The sequence below is a fragment of the Thunnus thynnus genome, chromosome 14 (assembly GCF_963924715.1).
Source record: "Thunnus thynnus chromosome 14, fThuThy2.1, whole genome shotgun sequence".
Classification (NCBI taxonomy): domain Eukaryota; kingdom Metazoa; phylum Chordata; class Actinopteri; order Scombriformes; family Scombridae; genus Thunnus; species Thunnus thynnus.
Genome location: NC_089530.1, coordinates 7,122,947 through 7,142,864, shown reverse-complemented (window position 1 = coordinate 7,142,864; position 19,918 = coordinate 7,122,947). Strand labels below are relative to the sequence as shown.

The following is a 19,918-nucleotide window of genomic DNA, read 5'->3' as shown; positions in this document are numbered from 1 at the left end:
TGCTAAAGACTTTGCATATGCTGAGCTGAAGCATACAACTTCCAAGCTTGAGTAATGAAAACCTCTGCTGTCAAGATAATTACTATTCTTATACCTGCAATGGTACACCATTGACTTGATGACAGCCTTCATTTGACAGGCGTGGACCCCAAGCAAACTCCCTTTGGTTTACAAAAGAAGCTGTGACCACAGAACTGTAGCATGTTGTGTAACATAGAAGAATTTCTGTAGGGATGCCAAAGATCTCGGACACAAAATACCAGGAAATACCAGTGTTTTATGAAATCCAATACAAATACTCGACATATGTTAGACTCTGAACACTCCCTCTATGTTCTCTGACTGTGAGTTCAGTGCTCCTCATGGAATACAAAGTGAAAGGATTTATTTTTTGTTTGTTTGAGCGACCAGTTGGCTTTGTGCCTTCATAGTTCTAGAGGTTTGTCTTATGTATGATTGATGTTTCTATTATGTAAAGTCTAGATAACAAATCACTGCATCTGTATTTAAATTGCACAACTTGAACAGTGTACTGGCTACTGGCAGATGCAGAGTGTCTTGTCTTGTTCCTGGCTTTAGTCTTCTCTAAGAGCCTGGGGGCAGAGGAGAAAATACCAGAGATGGTAGGTAGAAATAGTCCTCGTAGACTGTTTCTCATTACCACAGGGCCAAGGTAGAAGTTTGACCTGAAGAAACCTTGACTCCAACTGCCTCTGATATTCCAAGTTAACACCACAAACATGCTGTACAGCAACACAATCAGGCAACTCATTGTGCGACACCCACAGACTCACAAGCAGAACAATATTCCACTTGTTTTACAGTCACAGCTTAGCTTAGTCTTTTCCAGTTTGCTTGATTTTCTCAAGAGGAAAGATAATTTAATTGAAAAATGAATATTTTTCTTTTGAAAATCTTTGTTCACATGTATTTTGTGGAGCAAAACTGGTGTTGTTGAAAACAGGGGAGTGATTGCCAAATTGGTGACGTTAGTCAAGAGAGGGAGGTGACAAGGGTGTTGCCACTACCTGCTGCCTTGTAATTTCCCAACCAGTTGCTTTCTTGACAAAACAGAAAAAACCTAAATACTCAATTCTGTCTTTTGGACTTTTATGCTGTGGTTTAGTATGGTGGTGCCAAGGGGGAAAAGAACATACCCAACTTTTTAAGCATGTTAACATGTTTTGGGTTATGCTCCCCAGGAAATACATGTTTAATACATTTTGTGAGGAGAATTCTATCATATAAAATATTAGAAAATCAAGACAGAAAGGCTATTTTTTCAAAACATTTGCCCTTAGGTTACAGATAAATCATTCGAGCATTTCATGACTGTTCCTCCAGCAGATCTGTGATCCGGGGGATCCAGCTCTTCAGTTTCCTGGGCTAAGGTGAAGCTGTCAGTTCACAGATGAATAAGCTTTGGCCCAGAGGCCACTGGTGCCAAAGAAAGCACAGCTCAGACCCAGCAAAATTTTCCACCCAAGCTCCACAACAGAGCAGCATAATGTGCACACTGTCTTTCACATAGAGGTGTTGGTGAAGGAGCCCCTCATAGCCGGACTTGAGCTGTGGAAGGCGGATGAGAGGGGAAACTTTAATAAGATGTTTCCCTGCTCGCTGGCCCTAGATGGAGACAGCAGAGACGTGAGCTGCAGGATAAAGATTCTCTTGTATTCACCTGCTGTAAATGTTCTACCACACAAAATGAGCCCTGAACCCAGATAGAGTACTTTCCATACAGCAAAAAGACATCGGCAGAAGGAAATATCTGAGGTATGAGCACAGCTTTTCTCAGAAATATTATTGTTAAATATTTCTTTTGCTTGCTGGGGAGATATCATTCATTGTTGATACATACTGTACGTGCTCCAAAAATTGAATGCTATGTCCATGATAATCGGGGCCTGAGTAGTAGAAGTTTCTTGGAAACATTTACTTTGGGATGCTGAGCATGGAGCTTGGACTAAAGTGTTCTTCAGATCTGCTGATTTAGCAGCATAGAGCCGCAGCTCCCTTTCAAAAGACAACAACAGCAGAGTGTAGAGAGAGCTTATTCTCAGGGGTGAATAAAATGAGCCTGAGCAGGGGTTGATGCAGTGCAGATACAAGCGAGCTCACATGCAGTTTGGTCTGGCAGGAGATGGATACCTTAGGTTCACTGCGCTGTTGACTGTTGTTTGGCTGACAGTAACCATAGCGAGTTGAGTTTGTATCTTCCGCACGTGAGGGCTGCACTGAAAGGAGGGCAGAGAGAGGGCGAGAGTTAAACAGAGCAGTGTCACCTCAGAGGCACCAGAATACCTCCATGACAAAACCCAGGCACATTTAATTGTGGTGCCACACTATGTAGAGCAAAACAAGAGCTACTGTATGCTTAAATATATATTTCATTTATCTGCAATTTGCATCTTTACTTGAGGGCATTTTGCACTTTGCTGGAATCTACATCTGATCCAGTGTGAATTCTGAAATTCAGAAGTGTTCATACTACATGTCATTAAAGTTACAGCAATACTTTAAAGTAATTTAAAAGGTGTTTTAATTAAAATTTCTTATCAAAATGGATCAATGGATGATGTGTTATATGAACAAGATTGCTTGTAGTGACAAACCCACAAAATATCCTAATATTTGCATTAGGAGTTGGTGGAGACCAAAACAGAGCTAAAAGAAGAGTAAATATTTAACTTACATTCATCAGGTGGAAACACAACTTCAAATGAATGTTGTTTGTATCTGCTGGATGTGAAAATATGCAACTGTTTGCTAACATGTTAGCTTTATTAACTTCATGAGGTGATCTTATGTCATGTTATATATGTGTTTTTAGCTGGTTGTGCTACCCAGAGGTGGCTTAAAAAATAATACAGATTTAAAAGTTATTACAATAAATACAAAAATTCTGATTATTTTTAAAACGTATAGTTTAAAAATCAGTGTCATTTGGCATAAGTCACCCTAGACTAGTGAGGTTGATTTTGTGCTCAATATACCCCTTTTTCATGTTCAAAATTGTTCAATTCAAAGTATAGAAGTTTAAACTGTTTTGATACAGTTAATTTATATGTGAGGGGTTCACTGTACACTGAGTTACCCTGATGGAGGCCACAAGCCTTTGCTTAATTCAGTATATTTAGGGGTTTAGTTAACTTTAAAACAAAACTACAGGAAAGCTAAACTAAAGATAACTGTTTTCCTCAGCAAATACTATACATCAAATGCATGTTTTAAACCTTTTGATAAATGGTCATGTCTAATACCAAAACTATTTAGCTAATATGAACTTCAAGTAAATAAAGGAATTCATAAAAATAAAAAGGAAATTTACACATTTAACAATAATCTGTATTTTCCCCCTAACTAATATCCACTGATGTTTGATTATGTCCTGCAATTCAAGCAGGGCATAATCTACATAGCCTCCAGATACTGTACATTACTGTATTACACACACAGTACATAGGCCTACAGCTTGCAGACAGTGACATTCACTGTCCTCCTGTCAGCTTTATGATAAATACTGCAAGGGTGCTCTGAGACATAGGGGTGAGCACAAAGTCTGCTTAATCGGCTTAATTTACAACAACCCCCACACTGCAAACAATCCATGAATAATTCATATTTATTCATTTTTATTCCAGTTCAGGAAGAATGGATCTGTGACTGAGCGCAGTAGGATGGGACAGTAATGTATGCTCTTTGTCCTTCTAAGGCAGCGCAAGGGAATGAAACCAAAGGCTGTGATCATGTGAGTCTTTCTAAGATCACCCTTGTCTATTTTTTGTCTCTTTTCAAATGGCATGCCCCCAACCCAGGGCAGCAACCGCCCATTAGGGTGCTCTCCTATGGTGCTCTATATTCACCCATAGGAGGTATTTATACATTTGCTCTATACTACATTTCCTCCAAACAACCCTCTGTGAATTCCTGCAATGCCATGCAGAGGGACTACTGGGCTTAGGGGTACACCCCCTTATAGATGTAGGTGACATCACTTGCCATCTTTTCCTCTTGCAGGTCAACAACATCTCTGTCACCCTAATGAGACGACCGTACCCAGTCACCTTTTGAGATACAATAATGGGGTCAGGTCAATGAGTTGCTTTGGGAGTGGTGTTTATTGGCGGATACATGCCACTCCCATGAATAGTTTAAAGGTTGCTATAGTATAGTCTACTATAGTATATATAGCATATGAACTAATGTCTACTGTTAATATTGTCTTCATTGCAACAAGGACTTCTTCAGTAGTACATTTTGCATTCTTTCCAAGAGTTGGATGAGATCAATACCACAATCATATGTTAATTCTGCATCCACACAATGTCAGCAGAATGTGAAGAGCAGCCAAACCTCCCGTTCTCTCTACTCTAACTTGTGAGGTTTTTTTTTTTCTTTACACGCAGCTAGGTGGCCCTCCAACAGGTAAAAACTACATAGAACAGTGCAATCTGTTTAAAAAAGTGCAATCTGTTTAAAAATGATTAAAATAAATACCTCACTGTACCATAGACAATGGAACGCAGCAGTGCAACCTTGTGGGATTTTTTTATACATTACACATTAAAATAAATCCATCATTACTGTAGTTAAATGAAATCAATATGATCCCGTATTTAAAACAATCTAGTTAATTAATTCACCAGTACCAGTTAATATAGCCTGCTTAACCAACTGCATTATCACTTGGCAAAACTCGATATGCATGCAGTGATGGAGACGGAGTTGGTTTAGCAGGTAGAAAACCCCACTCCACCCCACCAACATGATGTGTTGTGTCCACGACTGGTGTATTTCAGCTGTAACGTTAGCTCATAGACTGTATAGCCTAGCATAAATGTTGGGAACAGAAGGAAACAGCTAGCTGTCTCAAAACTTCAAAATTACGTAATGAGGACAATTTCTGGTTGTAAGGGGAGTTAGTTTGAAAAGTAACACAAAACAACTTACCTGTCTGTCTGTGCAGCATTTCTGGCTATAGTGTGGGTGACTAGCTACTGTTGGTAAGCACAGTTTCAGTATAGGTCTCTGTACAGGTGTGACATTAGCACACCTTGCAACTTCACTGTGACAAGACTCCAAGAAACCACCGCCTCTGCATTTGTTTGTGGACTTGTTAAAAAAACAAGATAATGTGTTAATTAGTGAACTTTAGAGGTGTTGGTCTGTGTATGTTTGAACTTTGGACAGAGCTGGGCAGATTCTGCCTACCTTTAGTCTCTCTGCTCAGCTAAGCTAATTGCCTCCCAGCTCAGACATGAGAGTGGTATCAGCTTCTCATCTAAATATTGGAAGGAAAGTGAATAAGCATATTTACCAGAATATTTCTTCTTTTTAAAAGACTCATCCTCCAGAAAAGTTGCTCCACTGATGAACAGGGATTTGACTGTACTGATTCATGGGCTGTTGATAGAGTGTATATAAAGATGGACGATGTGTCCCCACTTCCTACCACTACGCAAAAGTGAAGCCAAAATATCTCATTTTCGGGAGCTGTCATTTTGCTTTTGTGACATCATTTGAGGCCATAGCCTGCACAGTAGAGTCGCCTGATGGAGGTTTGAGAGCAGCTGTCACAGCTGTCAATCATGACGTCACACCCACTTTACATTGTCAAATAAGTGATAAAAAATACTTATCAGATATTATCAGAAAAATGAGCACTTGAACAAACAGCGTGCAAAGAACGACCTACTTTTGGGGAGCTGTCATGTCGTCCATATTTATCTAGTGTCAATGGGGCTGTTACACCATGATGAGCATTATTTAGTGCTTATGGCTCTCTGAAGACCTTTGTAAAGCTTACAGCTCTGAAATAGCAAAACTACCTAAATTTGCCAGAAAAATATCTTGGCTCCAGAAAGTCAGCCTCCTGTTCTTTTTCAGTGGAATTACTTCTGGTTGTGTCTCTTGATAACATGCTGAATTCCTGACTGTCTTATTTCTGCAAGAGAGATGACTCAATACCAAAGTGTCCAAGACTATGCAGTAGTTAGTTACAATACATTTTTAATGTGGGTTTTGAATGTCTTCCCTTTCTGATGCCAGGAATCTGCTCATATTTTATTTAATCAGTGTCTGGATGTTATAACTGGGGTTTTAATCTTCTACCTGTATGGCATTACATAGCTGTAGATAGTGAAGTGCATGTAAGCACTGAGCATTCGGGTCAGAGGACTACATTCTTGCCGTTATGGCCTACTGCCTTCAGGATTCTGCCTTTTAAGGTAAGACCCCACTCTGTTTCTGCTTATCCCCATGCAAGCTTGATCCCTCTGTCTCCCGGGGGCTCACTGGGTGCCCCAGAGTGTCCTTTTATAAGTTGTCACCAGCCAGTCATGCGATCACATCTGTAGGAAATTTCCAAGCAGGTTCCTTCCCTACAACCCTAAAAAGAAACAGCAGCTGGCTGCCATTCATTTTACGCTTTGTTTGGAGGAGCTTTTACACTAAAGATTTGCACAGTTGAATTACGGCCGGGTAGTAAAGTGGAACAACACACAGCATGGGGAGAGCTGGAGAGAGCAAAAAACAAGATCTCCAAACTTCCAATTTTAGGAAAAAAAGGCAAGTGTTATGAACGAGTGCTGATGATATTCGCATAGTGCTGTGACCTCTGTCTCGCTCTCAAGAGCTGCATTGTGCTTTCACCTGAAACACACCAAGCTATGTCTGCGAAATTCATCTCATTTCCATTTGACACCATGGGGAGTAAAGCAATAAAACAGCTTATACTTCAGCCTCTTTCACTGGATTGTCAATCACTGTGAGGACTGAGGAGCGCTGGCTCTCTTCATAACCCCCGTCAACATTAAGAATGTCTTGGCCAGAGTCCTGGTATGCATCAGGATCAACATTAGATGACTACCAAGAGTTTTAACATTGAACAATACAATAAGAGTCAGTGTGTGGATGCAGACATCTCAAAGGATGATTCAATAGCTCAAAGCAGAAAGACATATTTTATATTTCTCTAGGAAATATATATCTTAAAAATCTCTTCCCCTCCTGATAGGCCTATAATTCGTGTTATCAATTCTTCACCCAGGCTGGCAGAGGTAAAACAGTAAATCGAGTGAGCCCTCTATAGGCAAGTTGTGCCATAGCACTGAATTGCACTATAATATTGTTTTGAAAGCTCTCTTTCCCAGCAATATACCACAGGTTTGCTTTGCTGCTGATGGCATGACTTCTTTGTTGCACAACAACCCCATTAATCCCACACACCAACTCTTACATAAGTGACCTTTCCCAGGGATCACAGGTCACAGGGTCTTCTTCTTGCGAGAGGGGAAAATACCAAAGACGTAGTCTCCCAGATGCAAACTTTGTTTTTCGGCCGTCAGCGGTTTGAGGAACATGGCACCGATGTCAGAGTTAATGACCTCCGAGTGCTCATGGCCTTCAGAACTGCTTGCCTGTCCAGTTTTTGAAAAATGTGCATATGTGAAATTGATGAATTATTGATAGTTAGATTAGTCAGATTAGGAGAGCCCAGCCACAGGAGTAGCGGTAATTACAGAAGTACTGCTGCTTTTACCAGTAAAAACTCAATGTGTCAGTGATCACAAAATTGGAAACATATAAATACAAGGTACAACCAGGACACTGTTCAGACAGAGACAATGTTAGTTACACTGAGGTTGTGGAACAAACACCTTTTACTGAGTTTGGGAGGGAGTTTTTATCTGGACACTTATTAAGCTTTTCTAGCACTCGCAATTAAAGGAAATTAATGGAAAACAGAAGTATTAAAAGTTGAAAGTTTTAAAAGATTTGACTGATATTAATTAATGTCCCAGTGATCTAGTGGTCTAGGATGCATATCATGTAATTGCAACGTCGCGGGTTCAATAGACCCTTTTCAAGGCAGACATTTTGACATGTTTAAGCAGAAAAACTACAGGTGGGATAATATAACATTAATGAGCCAGCTCCAGGGCTCTGGTATTGTGCATGCTCACTCACTGACGTGCTTACTGGGACATTTAATGGGATGGCGCCATTGTTAATGTTATTGTATACACTTGTGCTTTTCCTGCTTTGACAATCTCTGACGTGAAAAGGGTCTACTCCAGCCAACCCCTTTGCACTTTCCCAAATTTCTTGACAATCTCTACTGTGATATGTCAAAATTCAGTCAAAAATGCCCCAAAAATTTATGCAGAGTGGATCCACTAATGGTGGGGAATATAACCTTATTACAAGTGAAAGGAAAATACCCTTTATCCCCACTGTAAATGAGTGGATTACCTCAATTACATGAATAACAGCATTTGAACTGTCATTTAGGCTATTAAGTAGAGGTCATGATTAGTATTTTACTGGCAAAAATGGGAATAGGCCTTTTTCACTGAAAATATTTTGACATGTCACAGTAGGAAACACACAGATGTCAATAATAAAATTTACAATGGCCTAATTCCATTTAACTGCTTTGGTTTTGGAGTTGTGGTATTGTACAAGTTGGTCCACTTTCATGCCTTATTGGGACACTTGACTTGAATGTTTGGATCTTGTTAATGTTATCAGTAACATCTGTGCTTACTTTCTACTGTACATCTAACTTCACTCATTTATTTCATGATGAGACTGCATCAAGTTTTTCTTTGTGCCTTTTTGCTTCCCTATGTCTCCCCTCAAAATCTCTCAATACTTCACAGTGGTTACAGTGATATCAGGATGAGAGAATGGTAGCAGCACCCTCTACTGTTAAAATAGTTGGTGTCTCCAGACCATCTAACCTGATCATTAACAATCTGAAGGCAGCCTCATTTAACAAAACCCCAGAGATTTAACAATCATAGCTTTAACTTTATTAAGAGGATTTTACCTTTGCAGGCACATCGCCAATCTCCAGACCACCCAGATTTGTCTCAGTACTTGACTAGAACATTCCACACTTATGAATGTCAAACACAATTAGGGCTGAATGTGTCCCCAGTTGTCCCTGGGACTGAGGTCTCCTTAGTTTAGAGAGATTAAAATGTCTGATGGTTGTTAAAATTTGCTCTAGATTACGTGTATATCATATAAAGGAATCTGTTAAATTCACATGTTCTTTAGTGTTTGTCCTGTCAGACAGTGTTGCTGGGTTGTCAAACCATTGTTACAGCTCAAAGAAGGTGTTTTGGTGATCAAAGTATGCAGATGACAATACGGATCAACATTTTTGTGCTTTAACCACACAGATCAGAAGATCTTAAGACGATCATGGCACCTCATGGGTCGTCCAACTCTCATCCTTTATAGCACGGTCGCATGAGTGTGATATACAATTATAATAACAGAAATGAGATTTTATTCAGATTTAAGTAAAAGCAGGAGTGTCAATCTAACGCAACTGAAAATGTTCTGTCAAGGGTTACTCTAAAGCTCTTTTACAAAAGTTATGTTTTACTAATGAGATTATCTGCGTTTGCACTTCCCTCCGAGGGCCGGGAGAGGAAGAATGAAAATGACTCAACTATTTTGTGGTTTGGCCTGATCCCAAGTTCTTTTGCATGCAACCTGCTAATTCGTCCGGCCGGCTAACGACCTGCTTGCGTGCCAGTCGATCATTAGCGCCCCATCAGAAACAGTCACCAAACATGTCACATGCCCCATAGTCAGTCTATTCAGGGCCGACTGTTGGAGGCCGTGCAGGAGCAGAGGTGGTCAGGACATACACAGCCAAGATCTTTGGGGAAAAAGAAATGAATTAGCAGTGAGAAGCACGAGACTATTGAAAGCAGCTTTGCTGTTTATATGATTTTTAAACAAATTAGAAGTCCCACAGCAACTGTAGTGCTGTCAGATTCAAAGCACCTGGTGGACTGTGATTTACAACATATCTGCAGGACGGACAGGTTGAACTTTAAGAGGTCAAAAAACTAAGAACACAAACATTCTAAAAAATATATATAGTATAGTTATCGTAGAAATGCTTGTTATTGATCTTTTTTTGTTGTTGTTTTGGGTTTTTTTTTTTTTTTTTTTACAATTTTTAAAGGGGTCACTAAAACATATGGATTGTTGCCCTACTGCTCTGTTACTAAACTCTTCCATTGCTGAGGCTTCTGCTGACACCCCAAAACAATGAAGGTGAATACGATTTTGCGTGTTATGCTCAAAACTTTACAAAATTACTTTTTTTAAACGCAGTAGGTGTCAAAATCTTTTTATATACAGTAAATATATAGTATTTATTCTTTTGATTTGGGTGAACTGACCATTTAAGCCTCCAGCAGAGCCCCTTAAACCATTTCAGCTATGTATATATTCTATTGAAAAGTATTGCATTTGAGAACTTTCCAATTAACAAACATTGAAGTGAAACAAATAATACAATAAAACAATAATGTACAAACACACACACACACAAACAAAGCTGCCAAGTGAGTACACTGAAAGTGCTGCACAGTATGTCTGAAAAATTCTGTCACTCACTCCAATCCTGGGGTTGTAAGAATGGATTTTGTCAGGGAACTGTTTCTAATACATCTCAGGTTTTGATGAAACCATATGAGAAATTGACCACTGAAAACTTGAGGAGGTAAGGAGTTTCTTGGGTGTGCATTAAAGATTATTGTTTGCCTGGAAGCAGATGCAATATAGTTTCAGAATAGCCGAAAATTCAAATAAGGTTCAATTTATGGCTCAATGTATTTACCATAAAACTTATAATATCAAGCAGGGCTGTCATCTGTCACACTGCAGTGAAACATGTATAAGTGTATGACTGTATGTAATCTGAACTTGGAAGAGAGTAATCAGAGAACAGCTTTGAAATAAATCAGCTATTATTGACTGAACAGGAGTGTATTCTATGCATATTCTCGATCCAAAAAGTCTCAGATACTTATTTATTTTGTACTTAAATACTCAGCCACTAACTGTATATACTCTGTATTTCTTTTTTGTAGACTGTAGAGATGACTGTAATCCTCTATATAATGTCAACTGGAACACATTTTGAAAAGCACTGAAACAGAGAAAAAAAGGTTCTGTACCCTCAGCGACATTCAATACCAACAGTACTCAACATAACACTTTAACAGTGGTTCATGGCCACTGGCTTCTTATTTTTCTGGTGCACCTACCACTGAGAGCCAACTCCTATTTAAATGTATTATCATAAATCATAAAGTAACTCTAGGGGTACTCCATTTGGTAAAAAAAAAAAAAAAAGTGCTATTATTTGAGACGGCTGTAGTTCAAAGGCAGATGTAGATGAGAATAGACAACAGAAGAAGGAGCGGGCTGTGGCTTGGTGAATGCTACTGTGTGCAAATCTCAACTCACTCTTTGATGTACTGTAAAGCTGATGGTGAGACTTTGCGCTGAATGTCAATTATTCTCTTTCTTGGGAGTCTCTCCAAGAAAAACTAAATGTAAAAAAGTCTATTTCTGTTTTGCAAGAAGAGAGGAAAGAAAAAAGAAAACTCTCTCCCAGTTTGTTCAGCTTATTTTGGTCAAGTGAGTGAGTTTGAAATCTAATTATTAGTATTTTAAAAGCATATTCCACCAACTTAAGTCTTTATCATGTGTAAAATTGAAACTTGATTTTGGACAGTAATCACATTATTTTTTGGTACTGAGCTAAAAGGATTTAGTACTACTACAGTATGTGTCTGTACACTGTGTTGGGTAGTCTTGTAATGTGTGGAACCACTGGGTGGCACCCTGCCATAACTGAGTTCTCTGTAAGACTGACAACAGATGATAATTTATCTGTGTTGCCATGAAATCACACAGAGCTGTGTTCTCTCAACTGGGCACATAACCCAAAACGTTGTGAGAGTTAGTAAGTGTCTTAGCATCAGAGGACTATTGTCACAGGCTTATGGTTTTATCTGTGTCCCTAGATCAACTCCTAAAGGTGTGTTTTCAACATCCTCATAAGAACAGATGTGTAGAAATGTTGTGCATATGCATATGACCGTATACGTGATCTTAGATATTCCTCTTCCCCCATATGAGTTAGGCAATTGTTAAATCTGAGACACTGTTCCATCACTGATTAAAAAGGTCTCAAAGTAGTACCAAAAGTTTGTAAATGTTCTCTTCATAATAAAAACATATAAAGCATGTGCTCTTTAATTGATATTTCTTTGATATATAAACTATTGTATTACAATATAATTATTTTAAAAATATACTGAATGACATTGAAATTTTGTTGTAACAAGTTATCCATTTGTCATATACCTTAGCTTTATTCACCTGTTAGGACTGTCCATACATAATTAAAGGTACCTGTGGAGTCTTTGACTACAAGAGTAATGTTTTTATGAATGGGTCCCCTTTTTTTGGCTCTCGTGCATGTGCACAAGGACAAAAATGCATGCACACACGAGTGACGTATTAAATACTTCTTCCAATGGTATCACTATTCAGTCAGTGGCAGTAACACACTAAGAAACTCAATACAATAGCAATACTCCAGCAAACGCTGGATAGACGAAGACTGGCATAAATGGAAACAATGCAGGTTTAAAACTTTTTAAAAAATCTGCTTTGCAAATGTTTTATCAAGAAGGAAACACATTCAACCAATTTGTTAGACCTCAGTTATACACAATGCATTTTGATGAGAATGTTAACATAACTTGATTGTTTACAAGAAAACTACAGGGCTGCTGCTTTTCTAGGACAGTAGCTCCTAACTTTTTGAACTTGCGATCCCTTATCACAGGGCCTTAATTGGATCTATATTTGTGCGTTATGGGAACTGGGACTGGAACTGCAACTGTGTGATTGGCTGCTTGTGTTTTCTTCTACTAGTTTCAGATACCATCATCATCAGATATCAGGTGAATACAGTATGAAGCAACTTGAAAAAAGGCTCAGTTATCTTCTCTTATCAGTAACAAACATCTGTCAAAGCCTTTCCACTGCAAACCTTTCACTCACTGTGACCTTCATTCTCTATCAAAGTGAGTAAAACAATGTAAATACAGAGACCATACGAAATAGTCCAATATTCAGTTATACCATCCCACCATCGCTCATATCACAAAGTAAACAACAGAATGTAACTACTTTGGGGAATATAACTAAAGAATGACACTTTCTGATCATGTATGACACACCCTATGGGATATAAACTGGTGAACTCCAACACTGAACTATAAATCAAACCTATGGCACAAGTATCTACAGTGGAACTCCTGTTAACCCCTTGTGTCACACATAAATCCAGCTTTAGTGTGGACATGAAGTGTGAGCAGTTCAACAAAACTGTTATTTTTGCTTCACATATTGTTTTTTTTATTTTTTCTGGAATTCTCTTTTTATTGGGTTATACCAAAGTCCACACAAACAAGGTAATCATTTACATAGGCCTTAAAAGCCTTATCCATCCGAGCCTTCTGTATAAAATAATTGGAACCAAAAGTAATAAAACTCAGATAGATGCAAAAAACTCAGTAGATAATACAGAAGCAAATGAGGACCGATAAGGTAAATAAAAATACAGATACAAAAATAGAGAATGAAATACCATATAGAAAATCAAACTTAAAAACTAGAACCATGATACTCCATGATACTCAAATCACATTACAGAAAGTGTAAGAAAAAAAACAAACAAGTCAAAGAAATTCACATTAAACAAATAATGGATGAACAGGTGTAGTGTACACAATCCAACTTTCCCATCTTTTCAAAAACTTGTCCTGTTGCAGTCTAATAGAAAAAGTAATTCTTTCCATCCCAAAAATATCATAATGTCCATCTAATCATCAACTGTAAGTATTTCTGGTGTTAGTTGCTTTCTGGTAATGGCTTTCCTGCCATGCACTTAGAATCCAAAATAGATATCCACCATAAGAGGTAACATTTTGTGATGGCAGGGCGCCTAAATACAAGGTCTCTAATTTGAATGTGTCTACCTGGAGTACTTTTTGCATTCGTACTTTATGAACCTCCTGCCAAGTAGGAATTAATAATGGGCAAGTCTTGTCTCCAGCAATAGGAAGATTTGGTATAATGACTCTTCCGATCTGGAGTAATGAAGAACCTAATGAGGTTTTTCCAACAAAACCCTGTCCATAAAGCCGAAATTTGACTTTTCCATTGTAGCTCACATAAATTCTCCCATCCATCTTCCATTATACCTAGGTTTGCTTCCCTTTCCTATTTTTGTTTTATACAGTTGCATTTTGTTTGTTGTAGACCTCCATAAAGCTTTGAGATGTTTTTTTTGGTTTGAGTTCGAAACATAAGCCTCTATGAAGACTTTTAGTAGAAAATTGTCCTTGTACTTTTGTTTATTTACCTTCATTAATTGATCAATATAGTGCCAAACTTGAAGAAATCTGTAAAAAAAATAAATAAATCATTATTCAAGCCATACTGCATCTTCAGATTTTGAAAATTCTTCATGGAGCCCTGATGGAACAAGATATAGTATATTGTTTAGCCTTGAATCACCTATCCCTTAAACCTTAAGTCTACTCTTTTAGTTACAAAATCTTGGTCGTATGCACACCATCCCAAAACTTTGATAGCCTCTTTTAAATGATTTTGTGCTATTACATTGTTGTCCACAGCTTAAGTGGCAAAAAACATGGACTTCCCAAGTCAATGAAGTTATTCAGCAAAACATTTTCCCCAATTGCAGCTTGAATTGGACACTCCTCTGTTATAGCCACCTCAATCTCTTTCCGCCTAGCAAAACATTCAGGATTACACTAGCACATCAAAGGCCTATAATAATCTTTTAAACATGGGAGTCTGACCCCTCCCTTGTTTTCCACCAACTGTAGGCTCTGACATCTGTTTCTAGGTCTTCGCCTTTGCCAAATGTACCTCGAAATAAGTTTGTTCCATCCTTGAAATTGTCAGTCTGGTAGATCTAGTGGAAGGGACTGGAAAAGCTATAGCAATCTCAGCAAAATATTCATTTTAATCAATTCAATTTGAGAACCAAAATTAAGAAAAGCTATTGGGTCCCATCTTTTTATGTCTTCCCTAATATTTTGATGGAGAACAATTTTGTTGATTTTGCAAAATCTTTTGCTACCTTTTCTCCCAAATATCTCATGGATTCTGCTTCCCACTGTAACTGAAACTTTGTCTGTATGTTTTTGAGGGGCTGTGCTTACACTGAGAACTTGTTTTTTTAAAACATTCAGTTTATAACCAGAGAAGGAACCATATAGTTTTAGAAGTGAGAATAACTGTACAAGTGAATGTTCTGGGTTGGACAAATACACAAATACATCATCAGCAAATAAGGAAATCTTTTGTTCTCATCCCTTCATATATATGCCTTTAATATATTTATTCTGAATAATCCACTGGCTCATGGGTTCAATAAAAATCGCAACAAGAGAGAACTAATTGGGCAGCCCTGCCTTATTCCTCAGTCTAATACAAAGGGGTTAGACACTGCTCCATTTATCTTAATTCCTGCCCTTGCTTTATCATAAAAAGCTTGTATTGTTTTAATAGAAGTACTATGAGTCAAATGTTTTCAAAACTCAATATAAAAATGATCAATTCACACAATCAAAAGATGTTTCCGTGTCTAGACTGACCAACACTGCTTCTAAATTATGCTCTGTTATACGGCTAATTACATGTAAGGTCTGTCTGATGTTGTCTTGAATTTGTCTTTGGTGAGCAAAGCCTGTCTGACCTAGGCTGATGATTTGTGGTAAAAGTCCCTATATTCACTTTCCCAATATGTGTGTAAATATATTATAAACTTGGTTTAACACACTGGTCTAAAGTTGCTGCATCCAAGTTTATCCTTTTCCTCTTTTGGACTCAGTGAAATTACGGCTTCCCTCCAGGAGGGGGGTATCTTGCTCTCCTTAAGGACCTAGTTGAAGGTGGTCTACGGAATAATCAATGGGATCAATGAATCCTTCATTACTACTTTGTACCATTCTGAGGGGAACTCATCCGGGCCCGGGGCCGTGTTTGATCTGAGATGAGCTATAGCTGTGCTAATTTCTTTCTCCAATATTTCAACTGCGAGCTGATTACTCTGCTCACTGGTTAATTTAGGTAGGTGAATTGTCTTACACAAATCCTCCATTTTTACTTTGTCATATTGTAGTTGGGAATATAAACTCTGATAAAATTATTCAAAACAACTTTGTATATCTTTTCATTTGTGGTGTATGAGGTTAGTCAAAGAGTTTTTAATTTCATGAACTGAATTCTCAGCCTGTTGTTTTTTCAGCCTATAAGCCAACAGTTTGCTGGCTTTTGCTCTTCGTTCATAAAATTTCTGTTTTGTAAATAGTAACCTTTTTTGTATGTCTTTTGTGTATATCTTATTTATTTCATTCTTTTTCTTCATTAGTTGCTCTCTATTTTTTTGTCAGTTGTATCTTTGTGTTCTGTTTCAGATCTGATTGTAGATAATCTACAAGACTTGCCAAGACCTCTTTTCGTACCCTGTGCAGCTTGTCATGCATCCCAAAGTATCAGAGGGGAAACCTTGCCATTATTATTCTGTTCCAAGTACTTAACATCCCCCTTGATTTGATCCTTCATGTTGTTAAGGATGTGTGTTCAATCTCCACAATGTATTTCTTTGATCCAGTTCAAAGACATCCCCCTCTTGGCATATCAGGACCCCCCCCCAAAATTTCCTCTTATCAAAACATATCTCCTTTCTGTGTCTTTCTTTTCAAATATGAGTTCAAAACTAATTTTGCTGGAGATTAGTATCATCACTCTCCTCTTATGGCCGGTCAAATATGATGATGAAAACTGGTACTTTCCATTCTTTTTAATTTAACATGCTCTGGCTGTAAGGTGTGTTTCTTGCAAAAAAGCAACTTTGCCTTTATTTCTTTTGAGTTTTGATAACATCTTGCTTCTTTTGACTGGATTGAATAAATGATTTACATTATAAGTTACAATTTTAACTGCTTGCATTTAGCGTCCAATAAAAATCAACACAAATATCGATTGTAAACTGCATGTATCAAAGGCAACACCCCAGAGACTGTAGGGAATGACCCTTTGGATGGGCAGGAACATTGTAAGAGCATTAAGAACTGAAGAAATAACTTCCATTTGTGGAATCTTCATTGTGACCCTAAATAAGCCCCAATGGAAAGAGGGCTTTAAGGGGTGCCTCTCCTTCCGACTGGTGGGAGAGGGCCTTCGTTTGCCAACAGGCCTTTGTCCAAGCTGATGTCCATTTACATGTGCAGCTAAGGAACAACCCTTGTCTAGTACAAGTATATTCTTAGTTATAGCCAACAAGATGCTATTTTTGTATGCGGTAATTATTTACAGTCTGTCATCCCATGACTGAGTGCCGTGTCCACAGCACTGCCAGTAAGCGCCAAATTCTAAAACTTTCCAGTCATTTACAGTCACACCAGGTCCCGGCGCCTAAAAGCCTGGAGCCTTTCCTTTTAGTCCAGAATCATGCCAGTGCCTCCTCAGTTCCCTGCTCTCCTGCTCGTGTGCCTCGATAAGTGCTGAACCTGTTCCAAATGAGACTTTTGTGTTTGATGACAGCCACTGGGAGCCCCCTCTTTGCCATGTCTCTTCCTCTGCCGATCCATACAGCACTGTTCTCTCCTGTTAGAAAACTCTTAACCTGGCCAGGAACAGAGTTTGAAATCAGATTTTCTTCTCTTTTATATTCCCTTTGCTTCTTCAAAACATCAGGCGCATAGTTTTGATCGAGATTTACCCTTCTTGCCAAGCCAGTCTCAATATTTTGTCTTTCATTCTGTAACTTGACATTTTGGCCACAATGAACCTCAGTGAGGCATTCAAGGGCTGCCTCAGTATCATGACACGATGTGCTCTTTGAAGTCGTAGTTCAACTGAGGCCAGGAGCTCCAAATTTTCCAGTAATAGGCGCTCTACATAAGAAACCATTGACATGGAATTCTCCTCAGCTCCCTCTTTAACTCCATGAGTTCTGATATTGTCTCTTCTGGAGCAGCCCTCCAAGTCTGTCAGTGTAGCATCCAGGTGAATCTGAAGTTTCAGCGGCTCAGTTATGGCTTCTACAGTAGCTTGTATCTGGGTTTCGGCTGCATCAGTCCTCTCATCAGCCTCCCAGATTCTCGTGTTAGTTTTATTTATTTCTTTATGAATTTCTTTCAGCTGCTGACTTGTCTTTCCTAAACTCCCTCAGTTCTGTCAGAATGAGGCCGGTTCGCGTTGTCTGTTTGTTCCCCATTGAAGTCCGTTTGCATTTTCATCATCCTCCATAGCGCTGCTAGCCAGGGATCCCTGGTCGACTCTGTCTCCTTTGAGTAACTCGTACTGCATAGACTTCTTATTCTTTCCTCTAGGTATTCTTGAAGCCCACAATTGTGCATCCAATTGTAGCGAAAGTTTTTGCAGATTTGGGTTGTAGTGGGCTACTTTCAACTCAAAATGTCGGGAGCCCATTTTCCTATGCTGCCATCTCCTAGCTTGCTAACCCAGAACAGTGTTTCCCACAGAATTAGATCCTATGTGTGGCGGTAGCTGACCTGGGGGGGTGGGGCTTTCTTAAATTAATTATTCAATAAAACCGTATATAAGGTGCTCCACTGCAAAAAGCATGCAGCTATGTACAGCTAACCTTTACAACCCAGCTGTATTTTGGCAGTGTTGTGTTAAGACCACAGACTAACTTATCAAAGACAATTTGCACGGTTTCCGCCAGTGTATTGCAAGTTGACCCCCCCACCGGCCTAAGCATCTGGGAATTTTAATACGCTTTTGGAACTAAAATGCGTTATACAATAGTGTAGCCACTTTAAGGAATGGCTCAGTGCATAGCGAGTGTGTGGTTGAGAGAGAGAGAGAGCGTGTGTGTGGCTGTGCCAACACCGGTCTGTAGCACACACAGACAAGGGGAGGACGACTGCCGCTTAAAACCAGAGCAACCTGCCTGCCATCCAGAGAGAGACACACTGAGAGCAGGCAGAGAGCGGGAGAGTTTCTGCTGAAAACAATCACCAAGACCCGGGGAGACATGAGAGCAGCTGCTCTCTAACAGTTACAGCAGAGAGCAGGAGAGAAGACAGACGTCTCACTCTGCTACTATGTGCTGCGACTCTGCTGCAGCTGTGGACTCACGGAGCAGATGCTTTAGTTTATAACTGTAGTGTCAGTCGTCCGGCTAAGTATTGATAACACAACAATCCTTCCTCCCGCGCATGAACATGTTTTGATTCAGAGTGAGGAGAGAGGGGATATTCACAAAAGGGTCCATTGTCAATGTGTGAAAGAGAGAGAGAGTGGGCTGAGCAAGTCAATGTGCTGTATGCAGCTCTACTATGAAAAAAAGACTTTAGCCATTTTAAATTGTAAAAAAAAAAAAAAAAACGAAAACGAAATGAAATTGTTATTTTTAGAACTTTGATTATTTTTATAGATATAAACTTTAAAGGATAAAGGCACAGTGAAGACCTGAACACAAGCTATATTCACAGAGCCTTCATTCTCTGCTAAAAAGCCTTGTCCTGTATTAAAAAAGTAGACATTGAAAAGAGCTAAAGAGCTAATAGTACAATGGCTGAGCGTCAGGGAGAAGAAAACACTGCATTTGTCTAAAAGAAGCCTATTAAGTATGTATGATTGTTAAAAATGAAAAAAAAAAAAACATAATACAGACAGAGAATTGTATAAACAGCTCATCTCTGATGCAATATTCACAGGAAATAATCTGCTCAAAATTCATCCAAATCACTAATTTTACACAAACTTCCTACAGGTATTGCATTCATTATTTGGGTTAATTGTACAGTTTATCAGTTGTTCTGTACTGTTATTATTATGCATTGAATATAATATGAAATATCCAGAAAATATGTCACTCAGTCAGGGGTTGTCAGTTTATTCAATGACAGAAAAGGGATCCCTTAAGGAAAAAGGTTGGGAACCACTGCTTTATGAGATGTGTAAAAAATCACCATCAAATCACCATCTTAATGAATGTTGCAGAAAAGTT

The 19,918-nt window shown here is 38.7% G+C and overlaps 1 long non-coding RNA gene across 2 annotated transcripts; it reads right to left on the bottom strand.

Annotated features, from left to right (window-relative positions):
• Positions 1 to 264: 264 nt before the first annotated feature.
• Positions 265 to 5,488, bottom strand: LOC137196704 (uncharacterized). 2 transcript variants are annotated; one of them, XR_010931303.1, is made up of 3 exons: positions 5,321 to 5,488; positions 2,152 to 2,237; positions 265 to 1,626 (listed from the first exon to the last, which is right to left on the bottom strand). It is a non-coding gene; the product is annotated as an uncharacterized lncRNA (long non-coding RNA). The 2 variants fall into 2 exon arrangements; XR_010931304.1 differs by lacking the exon at positions 5,321 to 5,488 and adding an exon at positions 4,954 to 5,126.
• Between the last annotated feature and the right edge of the window lie 14,430 nt (positions 5,489 to 19,918).